This window comes from Onychomys torridus, chromosome 15, assembly GCF_903995425.1.
Source record: "Onychomys torridus chromosome 15, mOncTor1.1, whole genome shotgun sequence".
In the NCBI taxonomy this organism is placed as follows: Eukaryota; Metazoa; Chordata; class Mammalia; order Rodentia; family Cricetidae; genus Onychomys; species Onychomys torridus.
In genome coordinates this window covers 22,070,941-22,089,197 of record NC_050457.1, presented here as the reverse complement: position 1 = coordinate 22,089,197, position 18,257 = coordinate 22,070,941, and positions in this window count along the sequence as shown.

The window sequence follows — 18,257 nt, the reverse complement described above, 5'->3', positions numbered from 1 at the left end:
GCTGTTTTGGTGGTGCAGCCTTGCTGATGAAAGTGGGTCACTGGGGGCAGGCCAAGAAAGACTGCAGTAGCCAGGCTCCACTTCCTCTTTTATTTTCCACCTCCTGTGGATGCAGCATGACCGGCCAGTCTCCAGTTCCTGCCACTGTACTTTCTGAACAATGTTCGATTGTATCCTCTATGAGTCAGAATAAATCCTTCCCCTTAAACTACTTCTTGCCACGTCACAGCCATGAGAAAAGTCGTCAACACACTTCCTTGTATCCAAGCCTACCATCTACTCTAGGACAGCGGTTCTCACAGTGCAGGTCCCGGATCAGCAGCATCTTTGGGAGACTTGTTAGAGTTGCACATTCTCGGGCCCACTTTAGATCTTCTGAGTCCTATTTAGTTGAGTCCAGCATGCTGTGTTTTAATTGGTCCTCAAATAGGTCTGAACATGCTGAATTTTAAGATGTGTGGGAGGTGTTGTCTTGGAAACAAAGGGAGCAGATCTCATTTGGCCACCTAGCTCTCCCCTCTGAAGACCAGCATACTAGTCACGACAGCTGTACCCACATCTTCAGCATCCTTGTGGCTGCTAGTGTTTTAGTGTTGATGACCATGGTGATCTGAATAGGAATGGCCCCTATAGGCGCATATATTTAATGCCTGGTCATTAAAGAGTTGGCGCTTCTTGATAGAAATTGAACAATTTGAGAAGGATTAGCAGGTGTGGCCTTGTTGGAGAGAGTGTGTCACTGAGGGGTAGGCTTTAGAGTTTCAGAAGCCCAAGCCAAGCTCGGTGACTTCCCACCCCACCCCCTGCCTCTCTCTCCCTCTCTCTCTCTCTCTCTCTCTCTCTCTCTCTCTCTCTCTCTCTCTCCCCTTGCCTGTGGATCCGGATGTAGAACTCTCAGCTCCTCCAGCATTATCTCAGCCTCTCCAGCATTATGTCTGCCTGCATGCCATCATGCCTCTGCCAGACTGATCATGAACTAACCCTCTGAAGCTATAAGCCAGCCTCAGTTAAAGGCTTTCTCTATTAAGAGTTGTAGTGATCATGGTATCCTGTACTTAGAGTTTTCCTGCCTGGCCCACAGTCAGGACAAATCTCTCTCACCCGCCAGGCTCATAGACGCTCAGAACCAACCAAGTAAACACATAGAAACTTACATTGTTTACAAACTGTATGGCCGTGGCAGGCTTCTTGTTATCTACTTCTTTTATCTTAAATTAACACATTTCTATTAATCTATACTTTGCCACGTGGCTCGTGGCTTACCATTACCTTACATCTTCCTTGTCATGGCAGCGGCTGGCAGTATCTCTCCGCCCCAGCCTTCCACCTTCCAGAATTCTCTTCTCTCTTGTCCCGCCTATATTTCCTGCCTGGCCACTGGCCAAGCAGCATTTTATTTATACAGAGCGATATCCACAGCAGTATCCTTCACAGCAATAGAACATTGACTATGAAAATAACTTATAATAAAAACCAGGAGACATTATATGATAGTCCCTCATATGGCACATCTAGGTGAGATTTTTGTTGTCCTCGAACACACACTGGGAACTGGATCCAGAGCCTCCTGAATGCCATTGAGCTAGATCACCAGCTCTCAGATATTTGTTTGGCTAATCTTTACCTTGGATTTCAGTTTTGAAAATTTAGTAGATCTCGGGCATCTAACCCCGCAGGCTGACACTTTGTAGAGTTTGAGGCCAAGTGGACTTGGGTTACCCCAACCAGTCTTCCAAAGAGCCTGTCAGCTGAGGGGGAAGCAGTCAGCTGTCTCCACGTTACACTTGTTTCTAAATCTCAGTTCTCTGGGAAAGTCCTTAAACTCTATCCATGCTCAAAAAACAAATTGTCATTGGGGCCGCAGATGGCTCAGCAGCTAAGGATGCTTACTGCTCTTGCCATGGGACCCAGGCTCAGTTTCATGGCACCCACCAGGCAGCTCATAACAGCCTGGAATTCTAGTTCCAGGGGGGCCAACACTCTCTTCAAGACTCTCCAGGCTCCTGGGGCCCACATGGTGCTCATAAACTCAAGCAGAGTCACACACATGCACAGAAATAAAATAATAATAATTTTTTAAATGTTAATTGTTACAGGTGTATTCCCAAGAGTATAAGGTGGCTAAAAATAGCTGATTCTGTGTACTAGGGCCTTCTAGCAGGAATACATACTCTGAGATAGTTAACATCACACCCATGGGATAAAATGGTATACAATACAGATCTGTACTCTTCTGGGCTGTGTGCCATTCCATTCCCTCTCCTTTCCTTTGGCTTGTTTGTTTGTTTATTTGTTTGTTTGTTGATTTTTGAGATAATCTCCCAATGCAACCCAGGTTCACCCTGAACTTTCAGCCCCCCACCTCAGCCTCCTGCATACAGGGGATTGCAGACATGCATTACCATGCCTAGCCCCTTCTGCTCTTGTATCATGCTTCCAAATTCATGGTCCTGTCCTCGGAAGTCTTCGATGTTATTATAGAAAAGAAAAGAGACTGGGGTGGAAGCTTGGGTTCAAATCTCAACTCTGGTAGAAACTATGTAGCCTGAATTTATTTACTTAACCTCTTTGAACTTGTGTTTCTATTTTGGAGACAGGCCAAACACGTATCTCCTAGATTTGACGTGTACATGAACAACAATATGGCATAAAAGTTCTCGCCACACAGTAGCTGCTAACTAAATGTTATTTCTCCCGTCATTCTGTCTACACTCCCCCTAGGTCTTAGCATGTCATCCTGCATATCTGAGGTCATTCAAAAATGTTAGAGCTTGCAAAAATCTAGGGCTGTTCCCTTAGGCTAGCTGGACATTTCCAGAATCAGACAGGGAACCCACACTAATATGAACAAACTCTCTAATGAGTAGTTCGTGCAGAGAACATAGGATCTCACCCTATGTCAAAATCTCAAAATCTCATTAGGGAGATTCACTCTTGTCATTCAGAGGATGTATTAACTGTTGACCTGAGTGGGTAATACAACTCTGTGTTATGGACGTTACACCCTCAGTACCCTAAGAATTAATATATTTACTGAAACTTCAGTGTTGAAGACCTCAACTGTCCCTTTGGGCACATATGATGAACATAAGAAATATATTGCATTGTTGAAATTAGACAATTCTTTCTCAACTTTCTGTTGGCATACCCAATAGAGCGTTTACTCACTTTGCCCTGGCAAGTCTGTGATGCTCCTACTAACTGATTGCATGTTAGTTGCTTCTGGGAATGGGGCATGCCAAAGGCAACAGTTCAAAAAGAAATTGCCCCCGGTTCAGTTTAATAATGCACTATAGTTTTTAAAAAGATCTTCTAGTACCAATTTCTTGCTTTTATAAGCACAGTCGTGGGGCTGGAGAGATGGCTCAGAGGTTAAGAGCACTGGCTGTTCTTCCAGAGGTCCTGAGTTCAATTCCCAGCAACCACATGGTGACTCAGAATCATCTATAATAAGATATGGTGCCCTCTTCTGGCATGTAGGCAGAACATTGCATGCACAATAAGTAAATCTTTTTTTAAAATCTTAAAAAATAAGTATAATCATATATAATTTATTAACAGGGATATATTTTGAGAACTGTGTTGTTGCTGGGTGATTTTGTCTTTGTATCAGCCTAAGTGTGTTGTAGTTATACAAACTAAGACAGCCATGACTCCTAACTAGGTGGCTTAGTCTAATAGGACCATGTCATTCTGGGGTACATTGCTATACTGTGACTCCTCCTCCCCCCGCAAGTCATATATAGAACAGTTGTGATTTTTGTTTTGTTTTGTTTCCATTTTTTATTTTATGGATAGACGTTAGGCCCATTTGTATGTCTGTGTATCATGTGCATGCAGTCCATATAGAGGCCAAAAGAAGGCATCAGATCCTCTGGGACTACAGTTGCCAACAATTGAGAGCCCTGTGTGGGTGCCGGAGGTCGAACCTGGGTCCTCTGGAAGAGCAGTCAGTGCTCTTAACTGCTGAGTCAACTCTCCATCCGGGAAATGGTTGTCTTTTAATTATTAATTATTAGTATGTATATCTTCTGTTTATAAAATACAAATCAGGCGGGCAGTGGTGGTGCACACCTTTAATGCCAGGACTCGGGAGGCAGAGGCAGGCAGATCTCTGTGAGTTCAAGGCCAGCCTGGTCTACAAAGTGACTTCCAGGAAAGGTGCAAAGTTGCACAGAGAAACCCTGTCTCAAAAAACAAAAACAAAAACACACAAACAAAAACTACAAATAAAATTTTATACCAAGCAAGTAAGTGAAAGTATGAAGAAAATATGTTATTTTGAATAGAAAGACCTTTTAGGTATGGTACCCATGAATTATAACCAGATGTTTTCTCTCATTTCAGATATTTGAAGATTATAGATATTAATCTAGGAATTTCAGTCAAGCTGAGCAGTAATTAGCAGAGCATTGTAAACGTCATTTATACAAGTGGAAATGTGGCTACCACACCTCACTGTGCTAGCTGGACTCCAGATTCATTGGGCTCAGATAAATGGTTAGAACAGCTTCTTATCTTTATTGTTTTACCTTTTGGATAAGCAGACAAGGACAATTTTCTCCAAATTATTTTACCCACATTGTTCATCTGCCAGATTGGTCAGTTCATTCAGTAGTCAGAAAATAGTTTTTGTAGATTTACTTGCTTTCTCTTACGTGCACGCGTGTTTTGCCTGCATGTACGTGTATGTATCATGTGCATGCCCAGTGCCCACAGTGGTCAGAAGAGGGCATCAGATCCCCCGGAACTGAAGTCATGGATGGCTGTGAACTGCTCTTGCGTACTAAGAACCAAACCCACATCCTCTGCAAGAGCAACAAATGCTCTTAGCCAATGAGCCACCTCTCCAGTCCCCAGAAAATATTGTAATATCAATAGGATATGAAAAACCAAAGAATTATGAGATAGGAATATGGTGGGAAATTCATAGTAAATACAGTAAAGATGGCGTTCACAAGAGACTGTAGTAGAATAATGTCAAATAAGCAGAACAGATAATAAATCATCAAGAATGGGGACAGATGAGAATGATGAAGCCTGGGCTCTCGAGTTTAGACCACCTAGGGCTGGCTTCTACACATTAGCTCATCCACTTACTTGATAATAAAAAGCGGGTGTGTCTGGTAGAATGCCTGTAAGAGTCAGATGACATGATTCCTCTAACCTAATTCGCATGCCGCCTCCCCAGAAGTATTCCATACACGTTAACTCATGCAGTGATAGAGTATGATGCGACAGTATTTCCAAGAAAAGGTAGAAATCTCAGCCAGTTCTTACATAATGATGACTACAGAGATAAGAGGAAAAGTCACTCTGGGTATGGACTGTGACATCAATAGCACAAAATGCCAAACATTTGCAGAGCCCACCTAGACAGTACATTTGACCCAATTATAAAGGACCAGATCAGAACTGGGACGCTTATCGCATCTAGGAAATCACTTAAAGTTCTTGAACAGAAGCATGGCAAGACAGGGGCCTCTGTGGAGGACAGGCATGGGGACGTATACCTCAAACCTGGTACCCAAGGGCGGAAGCAGAAGGACCAGGAGCTTGAGGTCAGCTCGGGCTCCAGGCTGAGACCCCATCTCCCAAAACAAAAAGAGGGTTTGGGCAAGAGAATTTGTAGCATGTGTTGGTCCAGGAGCAGACTAGACGAGATGAAAGCAGTTCAGTGGTACAGGCTGCGGCGTCAGGAGTGGAGAAGAAAGGAAACGAGGCAAGTTTCTGCAGAACAGACAAGCTTTGGTGAAGAGCCGATTCGAAGAGTCGCCATGATAAGAGGAGGAGACGAGATTCTGAAAATGTTAATGCCAGGTTACTAGGGAAGCCGAGTATTAGCCAAGAAGGGACGCGATCATGGATATGGAACGTTATGGCTAAGGCTTACGGAATGCCTAGCAGGCAGCTGAACCTGGGACCAGAGATAGCAGAGTTTAGAGATGTTAGGTCTGAAACCTGGGTCACCTACCCGAATAAAGAAGGCTGGATGCTGGGCTGTGGGGGCATCACAGCGAGTCATTCCAATCAGTTCTCCTTCTGCCGAGCCCAGTCTATCCATTTCCATTCCCCTAGCCCCAGGTATTTTCAGCCCTCTGCATCCTGTCTTCTCATTATTGTACCCTATCAGGAAAGATAGTCCAGTCATTGAGAGGCAGGGGCAGATCTCTAAGTCTGAAGACAGCCTGGTCTAAATAAAGCATTCCAGGCCAGCTAAGGTTGACAACATTGTAAGACCCTAACAACACAACAACAACAACAAAAAGCGGGGATTGGGGATTGGGGTAGGTGGGCCTGAAAGCCAGCCCTAAAATGACCCTTCTACGTTTCTCATAGGACCTTCCCACTTCAGAGTCAATATGACAAGAACGTGTTTGGAGAGCTAAATATCCTTCAACCATTAACCACATGCTTGATTGACAGGCCCCAGGCCACCCTGTCCCCATTCCTCACATGTGAGTTACTTCTCTGCACTGCTAAGGAGACTCTGGACTATATCAGACCAGGAGATTCCGCTGCTCATTTGTGTCATGAGACTCCGGCCTTGCCTTCCCCCTTCACGCTGAAAGCACCCTGCTCGCTCAGTGTCTTGTTTCCATATGTAAGTTCCATTGCTTTCCAAAATTCATCGCAGACATTGCGTCCTCCGAGAGGCCTTCCTCAGGCCTCCCAGATAGCAACTTCGCTTGCTGTGATCTTTAACTAATCAGCTCATATTTATATTGAGTACTCTGTGTAATATTTTAATTAGCATGTGTGTCTCCTCTCTCCCTCCCCTGGCCAGATGTTCTGTCTTTCTTTGTGTCCACAGCAACGCCCCTCATGCCTGGCATACAATAGGTGCTCACTAAGTGCAAACAAGATGAGTCCATGACAATGACTAGAACACTAAATGTGGGTCTTTGATCTCCCTGCATTTGCTTTATTTATAATGTGCCTATTTTAATGTGATCTTTATTTGTAATTTTTTTCAATTCTTATGCTATTTTGTGTGTATAATGTCATGTAGACTAAAGACTAGGGTCACAGATTCCTACGTTTGCCGCTGCTTATGGCATTTCAAAAAGAATGGTCTTAGTTTACTATTAATTTATTATGTAGCTTTATTGAATTTTTAAAGTAAAAGTACTCTTTTTTTTCCTCCAAGAATTTCTTTAAAGGTTTTACAGAGCAAAGTCATACATTATAAATTGCCTTAATTTTTACATGAGCTGTTTCAAGCCAATCAAGAACTAAAAAACAAAACAATCTAGTTACTAGAGGTTTTTGTATCCGCCCCCCCCCCCCCCCCCCAGATACCCATGATCCAGTTCTTCTGCTCAAGTTTCTTAGAGTCTGTGTGGTCCCTTCTGAACTCGAAACAGACAGGGGCCTGTCTGTGTGAGCAGGTAGATGAATGGGCGGGAGGAAAGAGGCCTGTCACTTTCCTCCCGTCTCTCCAAAATTAATAGGACACATGTGTGCAAAAGTGGTAAGCCACTAATAATATTTAGAGCTCCACAATTCCTAGTGGAAATAAAATAATATAACAGTCAACGAAAAGAGCAAGCCCCGTAGTTGAAACACGGGCACCCACGTTTGAACTCTGTCTGAAGCCAAGTCGCTTGTCATTTGGGCTGCTTGCAGTAGGAGTTCAGATTGCTTCTATGTCATGATCCCCTTACAGGTAGACAGGTCGGATCATAAAGGGGAGATCTACATGAAAATTGCGCCATGATTGTGCACCTCCTGAGTTCATAATCGAGGCAAAGTTTTAACTGATTAACTAGTTCTTGTTGCGTCATCCTTTCATAGCAGGGTTACAGACGTTAAAACTGTGGCTAGAGCTCATAAAACTGCCACACGTAAGACTTTATAAACCAGGTAAGGATGTGTACTGCCACGTTTTAGAAAAAAAGGAGGAGGAGGAGGAGGAGGAGGAGGAGGAGGAGGAGGACTAATAAATGCTACCCCTTAAACCAGTGGTTCTCAACCTTCCTAACGCTGCAACCCTTTAACACAGTTCCTCATGCTGTGGTGACACACACACACACACACACCCGCCACCAAACCACAAAACTATTCTGTTGCTACTTCATAACTGTAATTTTGCTACCATTATGAATCATAATGTAACTATCTGTTTTCTGACGACTGGGGGGGGGGCAGGACCCACAGGCTGAGAACCACTGCCTTAAACACCTGACATTTTGTTTAAGAGACTGTTTCCAGCAGGTAGCCATGGTAGTGCTCATGACAACCCTAGCACTCAAGAGACTGAGACAAAAGGTTAACAACCTCAGTCAGTGCTAGACTGAATGGCATAGAATTCCAGGCCAGTTTGTGCCCTATAACAAGACACTATCTTTTTTTTTTTTTTTTTTTTTTTTAGATTTTCGAGACAGGGTTTCTCTGTGTAGCTTTGCACCTTTCCTGGAACTCACTCTGTAGACCAGGCTGGCCTCGAACTCACAGAGATGTGCCTGGCTCTGCCTCCCGAGTGCTGGGATTAAAGGCGTGCGCCACCACCGCCCGGCAACACTATCTTATATAATAATTATGACAGTACCTTTAAAACAAGCATGCAAATTTCCAAGAACCAGTTTTTAAGTGTGACTCTAGAAATGAGACAGATATGGTTAAACCTTTACCAGAATTTATGCATATAAATGGGTTTTTCCTTGAAGTGTCACCCTGGACACAGACCAGTGTCAAAATCTCTCTGGGGGCATTTTAAGAACTCTCCCTTTGTAACCAGTTCATAAATTGCATGTGTGAGAGATCTTCCATGACTGTTCAGTTTTGCCACACACAAAAAAAGTCTTATTCAACTTGGTCATCTACCTAATTTATCATAGTTGACTCTTGGTGACATTGGCAATTCACAAAGTTAAATCTACCCCCTAAGAATGAAGACATTCAAATAAATAAATGATATTTTTGATGCTCCAAAACCTTTTCATTTTCAATATAGGAAACACAGTGGGCAATTATCAAATGTAATATTAGGAAAAAAAACACATTTAAATACTGCTTATAAGAATGTATGTTGCCCTTATTAATTATGAAAATCTACTAAAGAAAGCTCTCAGCAGCAGCAGAAAGTCTCCTAATGGGACACTGATTGAAGGATCTTTTTCTTTTGAAAAAACAATAGACTCACAAGAAGTTGAAAGAAGAGTCCACTGTGTTCCATGTGCCCTTCAGACAACTTCCCCAATGGTGACTTAGTATGCAGCTATAGTACAATAGCAAATCCAGGACAGTGATGTTTGTACAGCACTATTAAGTACCTTATATATTTTAATCATTTTATGTGCATTCATATGGGGAGTTAGGTCTGCACAGCTATAGCAGATTGGTTGAGACTGGGCAACTTATAAAGAGCACTTTCTCAGAGTTCTAGAGACTGGGAAATCCAAGTACTAGGTGCCAGGATATGTAGGATATGGTAATGACCCTCCTCCTCCTCCTCCTCCTCCTCCTCCTCCTCCTCCTCCTCCTCCTCCTCCTCCTCCTCCTGCACTTCCTCCTCTTTTGGGTGTTTTAAGACAGAGTCCATAATTCTGTAGCCCAAGATGGCTTTGAACTTACAACAGTTTTTGTGTCTCAGCCTCGGAGTACTAAGACTAGATAGAGCACAGGAAGGCGTGAGCCTGGCTGGCAAGGCTTCCTTGCAGCAATTCTCACAGGTGGAGGAAGGGCAAGAAGCGACAAGTCTCTACTCCCATGTGACCCGGTCACACTCACCAGCCCTTCTTTACAGTGAACCTAATCAGCAGACAGGGCTCTCCATTAAGCTCTACCTCCCAACAATCCTGCACTGGGGGTGAAGTTTCCAATGCATGTGTTTGGGAGACATACCAGACCATAGATAGCAGTGTGTGTGTGTGTGTGTGTGTGTGTGTGTGTGTGTGTGTGTGTGTGTCTCACTATATGCAACGTGACCCTGTGTATATATTCATGCGGCAGCCCCCAAATTAAGGTGCAGAACTTTCCCATCACCAGGAAACCCCCCTTTTCCACTCTTCTCCTCTTCCCTGTTTCTTGGCATAACTAATCTGTTCTTGTCTCTGTAGTCATCAGTTAAGAGTACTTGCTACTCTTCTAGAAGACCCAGGTTCAATTCCCAGCACCTACATGACAACACAAAACTGTAACTCCAGTCCCAGGGAATCTGACACCCCCTTCTGTGGGCATTAGACACACATAATGTTACACAGACATACATGCAGGCAAAACACCAATACACATTAAAAAATTAATAAACTTTTTTTTTTTTTTTTGGTTTTTCGAGACAAGGTTTCTCTGTGTAGCTTTGCGCCTTTTCCTGGAACTCACTTGGTAGCTCAGGCTGTCCTCGAACTCACAGAGATCCGCCTGGCTCTGCCTCCCGAGAGCTGGGATGAAAGGCGTGCGCCACCACCGCCAGGCCACATTTTTTTTTTTTAATGTTAAATGAATGGAATCATGCAGTCCCTTTCTTTTCCAGGTCCAAAGGCACAATGATTTTGAAACCCAGTTTGTCAAGTTCATAGTGCATTCCTTGTTATGTATATTGCTTTGTTTACCCATTACATGACTATGATATTTGTTCTCTTTCTCTTTCCTTTTTCCTTTCTTTATTTCACAAATGAATCTTCTATGGGCTTTTGCATACATGTCTTTCTATAATCATAAATTCTCATTTCTCTGGTATAGAGGTCCTAGTCTAGAGTGTAATTGCTGGATAGTGTGGTAAGTGCATTTTTAGTTTTACAATCTTTGAGGGTGACTTTACACTCATACCAGTAATATGCAAAAGATTGGAGTCTCGGCATCCACAGTATTAGGGTAATATTGCTATTTTTATTTTACACAGTTCTTTTTTTTCTTTCAGTGTATGTGTGGGTGGGGGGTATGCACATGTACTGTGGCCACATGTGGAGGTCCAAGAACAGCCTGTGGGAGTCAGTTCTTTCCTCCCACCATGTGGGTCCTGGGGCTTTAACTCCAGTCATCAGCCTTGATGGCAAACATCTTTATAAACTGGGCAAGCTTGAGGACTGGAGAGAAGGCTCAGCAATTAAGAACACTGGCTGCTCTTCCAGAGGACCCAGGTTCAATTCCCAGCACCCACATGGCAGCTGTCTGTAACTCTAGTTCCAGGGGATCCAACACACTCACATAGACATGCATGCAGGTAAAACACCGCAATGCTCATAAAATAAAAATAAATAAATTATTAGAAAAATAAACTGAGCCATCTTACTGGCTCTTGCTATATTTTGAAGTAAGTGATTCAATTTATTTGTCTGATATTATGATAACGCATATTATTCCTATCCCCACGCTGCCTTCCTCAGTGTGAACTCTGTGCCTTATTATAGGTTTCTATTTATATTTATATTTTTAGATTTAAGAGCATAAAACAGAATGTTCCCGACTTTGAATTTACTAATGTCCAATATAATCAACCAAAACTATGTTTCCAGTTCTTCTAAACGCTCTCATTTCTCCTTTGGCAGAAGCAGACCTACCCTTCCTGAAGGAGAGGTCCTCAGGCTTCGTGCTCGGCTTCTGCTGAAGGGAGAGAGGATTGGTGAGTCTTTCCTGGGTGTCATCCCAACACAAATTCAAGAAAGGGCTGGCTTCCTGGGACGGTATCTGAGGGGAGGGGCAGCGAGGAGGACCATCAGAGTCCTGCAGGTTTGCTGTGCTTTTCCCTGTTCAAAGCTAACTGGTCTGTGTGGTGAACTACAAACAGGGTAGCTGTGTTAGTTGCCAATTGAACACTTTACTTTCAAACAGAATTCAAAGCACACTTGACAGGCCGTTGCATTAAGTACTTACATGTCTGAAATAGAACAAACTGGATGCAATTTACTTTCCTCCTCAAGTCCATGCCATTCTTTGTGAAGAGGCCCCAAGTACTTACTACTAGTCTTGGGGGGATGAAATGGCAAGGAGGAAATAGAATCCAATTACAAAAGCAGCCTGCAGCTTCTGCTCTCCTTGCAGCTGCCCACAACTGCATCTTGAAAATGACGTAACCCAGTTGCTGTGTAAGGACCAACTATTTTTGTTTATACACTTGTCTTAAGATTGCCTTTCTGGTTGATAGTGGAACGTTGGGGCCTCACAGGGCAGGGTGTCTAAACTAAAGCTTTACATCATTTGCTTCTCATCTGTACCTGTATAAATTATTTACAACCTACATTGACTTTTCAATAGGGATTCAAGGAAATGAATCTTGCAAATGTGGTGATGAAGAAAAGAACCAAAAAACACACACCAAATGGTCCCACTTATATGAAATTCATGATAGCGTGAGACCCATCTGAGGGTATAAAAACAAGACCAGTGAGTGGAAGAAGGTGGTGTTTATTATGAAACAGCCGTGGGGTTCTTCCATCTTGTTTTTCTTTTTAATCTTGATCTAAGCACTGTGATATAGGTGCATATCCACCACCCTCTATATTTAGAGGTCGAACCCTTGACCATATGTATATAAATCTTAATTAAAATTCAAATCAACAAATGAAATGGAAAAATAAGAGGTTCTGTGATTAAAAAAAAAAAATCACAGACTGTATAGATTAAGAGTTTCTATTTCAAAGTTTCCAGGAACTTGAAATGTTTGCAAATTGTCATTTTTCTCCAATGCAAATGAGCCACTTAAAAAAAATTCTTTCCTCTTCTTTGCTCCTCCCAATTTAACAGGCTGGATTTATGTCCCAATGTCATGCATATTGTAACTGTTAAATTAAAATATTGTGAGGTAGGGTGTGGAAGCAATAAAACTCTATTAAGATCAGTTTAGGCCTTTAAAAAATTCCACAATTCCTTTCACTCACATGACATCTTTCATTTTTGTTTTTGAAGTTTGGATCCAAGGAATTCTGCAGACTGTGGGTTGACATTTAGTTAATAGCATCTTCTCCTGAGGTTCCATTTTCTAAATTAACATGATCAAGAACAGTGACCTAATGATATTTCTTTGTATGTCTGGCTCTTTTCCAAGAAAGGGGAGGGGGGGCATGAAGTAAAAAGAGGAAGAAAGCAAGAAATCAAGGGTTTTGATCACCTTTGTTTTAGGGCAAAATGTTTCAAATTTTTGTAAAAAAAAAAATATATATATATATATATATCAGACACCACCTTCTCATCAACAAAATGAACCAAACAGCTTTCCTTCCATACAAAAATCTGTATTAGCAAATTACTTCTGTTTCTCATTTTTCTGTTACTTCCCTAATAGCTTGTGTCTGGGATTCTTCCTATTAAGCAGTGAGAAAGCTAAAGAGAAATATGTTGACACGTACAGCTATGGAAAGAGACTCAAGAGCTCGCCGGAGGAATCGAGTCCGGCTTTAGCTAAGATGTAATTGAAGGCGGGCTAAAAAATCAAGGAAGAAGGCTGACAGTGTGTTAAGACTCTCCAGGCTCGTAGTAGGTGCTTAAGACATTTTTCCAAGAAGGAAGGAGGGAGGAAGGGAGGGAGGAAGGAAAGGTGGACAGACGGACGGACTAGTGACGAAATTTCTACTAGTAAGAAACTGTCACCCCCACAGGAGACCAGGAGGGCGGACAGAGTGGCATCTGACCCACTTCCTGTAGTTCACAAATGCTTTTCTCTCAAAATTTCGTGGGGTGGGGGAGGGAGAAGGGACTACCTATGTAGAAAGTGAGAAAAAAGGAAGCCGGCTACCTCGAGGAGAAAAGGAAGAGGGTGGTGTCCGGAAGGATACTTCTGAGACGCCTCGCTTTCCACTCGGATGCCCCCCAGCATCCTGGAGCTGTTGGCTGGCCTTCTGTGTGGGGCAGGGACTGGGGCTCTGAATGGAAGGGAAAGCGGGAGCTGGGCAACAGGTGGGAAGGTGGCGGACTTTTGTCTCCTAAAAGGGCGGAAAGCAGTGGCGCACAGGAAGGGTGTCTGCAGGGTCCCCGAACTCTCGCCGTCGCCCCGGCTCCTCTAATTAAAGAGGGGATGCAGGGTGGCATTAGTTCCCAAACGTTTTAATCGAGCCTCCTTTCAATGGCTAGGGATAAATGTAGCCACTGTTACTCTGTGGTGAATGAGTCGCAAAGGCCCCCGCCCGGCCCCCAGCGTGGCCATTCAGGACTCTTTTCACAACTCCTAAGCGGTTCAGTCCCTGGGCCCAGCGACACTGCAGAGCGCTCCTAATTAGTCTAATTAGAAAGGTGGATTGATAGATGGAAAGAAGACAGAGCCGGGTTAGGAAGATGCTCAATGCTGCCAATCTCCGCTGCCTTGACGTTTATTCTCTCCGGAAAGAAAAGGCCGCCAAGGAGGAGGTTGGAGCCGAGGCTGCCCGGCGGCGGCGGCTCGCGGGCTGGGCGGTCCGTGACCCCCCCCCCCATCCACCCCACCCCACCCCCGCCCACAGCCACGGTCCGCACCGGGAGCGCAGCGTCGCGGGGCCACGGCCATCGCGTCCCCGTCCGCATCCTCCAGGGGCCCCCGAGACCGCGCGCGGGAGGTCCACGCGGGGCCGCCGCGCACACGTGGCAGCTCTTCTGTGCATCGGGACAGCGGCTAGTCCCCCGCCCCTTTGGTCCCCCCCACCCACACCCAGGCTCGCGGCTGGGGGTTGGGGAGCAGGCCCGACGGCTCTGGCTGGCCGAAGCGCCCGCCCGAGTTGGTGTGGCTGCGCTGTGGCCCGTGCATTCCTGGAGGGGCGGGAAGGGAGCCGCCCGCCCGGGTGGCGCGCAGAGCACTGAACTTTTAATTAGGCTATAAATCAGGCGGAGGAGTGCGGGGGAGTCTGTGCAGGTGTAAAAACAGCCGGGAGAGCCCGGGCCCAGCGGCCGCAGCAGCGCCCCGGCAGGTCAGAACCTCTAGCCAAAAACATCTCCAAAGTCCGCTGACAACCAAATAAACAGCCCAGGGCTGGCCAGGAGGAGCCGCGAGCTGTGCGCCAGGAGGCTAGTCGCCCTCGGGGCTCCGCTGCACCGCTGGACCGGAGGGAGCCGCAAATTCCTCGCCCTTGCTTGCCCTACCCATCCTGCGCTGCTTTCTGCTGGGTCCCCTACGGATCGGGGACCGCCACGCTCTGAGGCTGCTGGAGACCTCGGGCCAGGCCTTTGCGCAGCCCGCAGCGGCCCTTGTGGAGCCTAGAGTGAGGTCCCTCTGTCCTGAGGTAGGCCCAGGAGTCACGAACCGCCCCCTGGCAGGAAAAGATAACCAGGTAGAAAGGATGATTGAGAAGAAATTCGGTGCACGGCTCAGGAATAGAACACTCAAAGGGAAAAAAAAAAAAAAACAACAACAAGGAGATGTTGGCCGCAGCAGCAGACTGATTCACATACAAAGGAAAACAATACGAGTCTCGTTAGATCATTTTTCTGGACATTGTTTAAGGTCTGAAAGGAATCAAATCGTTTCAAAATGTTGCCAGTAAAAATTATCCTATGTGGAATGCAACTAATCCTTTTAGGTTCCTGTCAACTGTTTCCACAAAAGGAATCCGATTTTTCAAATCAAAGATCCAAAAGTCTTTGGGGAGAGATTTATTACATGCCAGAGCTTTAGTTACAGACTAGAGTTACAATAACGACCCTCACCCACCAGCTCCCTAGAATAAGGGGTCCCATCCCACATAATTCTAAAGATGTGTGGGAGCTGGTTTTTCTGGAGCCCTGCTATGTGTGCAGCTGGAGGGGGTCGGGAGAAAGAGGAGGAAGGCACGTTATTAAATTCCTTAAATAGAAAAACACAGCACCAAGTCCTCCGTGCTTTATCCTCTGGACTCTTGGTTACTTTTGGAGAAGAAAACCAAATCCAAACTCGGTGAGCCGGACCAAGTTCCTCGGCGATGGCAACTTTAAAGGTGAAGTAAATGTTTGAATTGCATTTCAAAAGAAAGGGGGGGGGGGAATCTTGGCGGGCTGTGCACCCTCAGCGGACCAACACCTGGACTCTCCGAGAGAGTTTGCAAATTGCATATTGAAATTTCTCAAGTGGAGTTTTTTATTTACAAGTTATTAAAAATAATATAAGAAAATACTTGTCTTTGTTTTACATTTTTCTTTTATCTATAATAAAACGCTCAAAAGTGGGAAGGGGGGAAAGGTGCCTTTGGCTTTCACAACTGTCTCTGTGTGTAACTCTTCACAGACCCATGTGAATGTAACCTCAATGTGTGCAGGTCACAGTCTTGGTTCACAGAAAGGGGGGGGGGGTGATAACAACCACCACCACCCCTCTTTCATTTATGCTCAGAGAAGACCTGGACGCTAGAGACGGAGTGATCCATCAGAAGAAGCCTTCCAGATCGGGGAAGAAACTCAGATTCCCAGCTCTCTGGTTGGAGGAGTTTGACATTGTGTTACCTCAACACCCCACTTGTGAGTCAAGTGGCTGCAAGATGTGAGAAAGATATTATCAAGACAATGTCATCCGTTTTGTTCATAGACTGCTGAAATTTCTAGTAATAAAAAAAGATGTTCTAATGGAAAATGAAAGAATGAACTGCCTAGCCTTCCCTCTGCCCCATCGTTCCCGGGCTTGTTCTCCTGTTCACTGCCTGTGCGTAGGTCATTAACAGCTTGGTGTCAGGAGTTCTTTCATTTGTTTCCTGTATCTAAAGGGATTTGCAGTGTAGCAGGTGCTCGGTAAACAGTGCAGACTTATCCTACTTTTCCAAGCTTAAGGGTTAAAGAGATGATCGGTGGATGAGTAGGTATAGGGAAGAAACAGCAAGGGGCTGGAAGAATGCCTTGAAAACATTGGCCATTTGTTTATTTTAGAAGAGGCGAGAAAGTCATCGGTCCAGATACACATCTGACTGCAGGAAGGGGGAAGGGCATCTCTTTTATCTTCATTATTTCTAGAAAGGACTAAGCAACAACCTATCCCAGAGAGACACGGGAAGTTTGAAAGAAAGTAAGTATGGAGACATTTATACACCAGGGATTTGGTTATATGCCAAAGTTTGGAGTTTGTCTTTTCCTCCCCACCAGTAAAGTGAAGGAAGAAGCCGCACAAAGATCCCAATTCTTTACATTAATATGTTCTATATTTTCCAGGGTATGGTCACATGAATTCTTTTGTTGTCACACGCCAAGAGAAAAGGAAGGAAAAGAGGAAGAGAGAGTGCTCTACCCAAGAGTGGAAACTGACCTAACAGTTTATTTCTATGCAGCCTTTGTTCCAGGCTTTCCAGATTTGTTGATGACTTTCTCCCTCTCGGTGGCATCAATTATTTAACAACAGAATCTCACAGTTATTTTCACGCACATAAAGCTCTGCATGAAAAAATAATGAAAAGTAGAGAATCGAGGCGTTTTTCCCTCACAAAAGTCCTTTCTTGTAGACTTTCCCCAAGATGTGTCACTTTCTTTGATTACTGAAAATAAGCTCCTGTTTTCACAAGAATTGTTAAAATGTGCGAAGTAGGAATGTTCATCTCTGAACTCCCCTCTGTGTTTGCCAGTCTGTTATTGATGAAGTTACAAGTAAGAGAAACTCTCGTGCCTGGCACCCTGTAGGTCAGTGAGACCCCAGATTCATCCTCCAGCACTTTGCTGCTGTTCCCAGCACTGACTGGGCCTAAGACACAATCATAGCTTGTACTTGCCTTACCAGACTAACTATCTCCTCCACCAGCTGTATTCTACACACAAGAAAACACCCTATCTTTGAAAATATCATTCTTACAAGGAGAAAGTATCCTTCCACCCCATTTCCTAATTTCATATTATTTCCAAATTGTCTAAATAAGTATGCTAATGTTTGTGAACTGCTTTTATTGTGGGGAGAGGGGGTTGCTATCCTTCAAAGTATGGAGTTAAATTTTTTTTCAGTTTCTGGTATTTAAAAAGAACAACTTTTTTTGTTTTTGTTTTTTTGCATTAAGCACTGTTCCTTGAAAAGACTATCATAAATTTTTGATAGTGTTCTGCAGCTCACAATCTGTCAAGCCTTGTGCATGCCAGGCAAGTGCTCTACCACCAAGTTGCATGCCTAGCTCTGGGTGTGATGCTGAAACTGTAACCCCAGCCCCTGCCTGAGAAAGCTGTCCTTTTCTGGATAGCAATGGACGAGAGCATGAACTGGTAAGTAGTCTGGAGTTCATCCACCAGGGCTTTAGGGAGAACGCTGTCAAGGCAGATGGGAGCTACCAATAGGCTCTGGGCTACAGAGGCTCCTGAGCTGTAGATTAAGCCTGCAGGGATTAAAATCACTGGCGACAGCATATTACCCACAGCTGGCTGTGCAAAGGGGGCAAAGTCTTCAAGAGACTGTATGGAGGGAAGAGGGGACACATTCT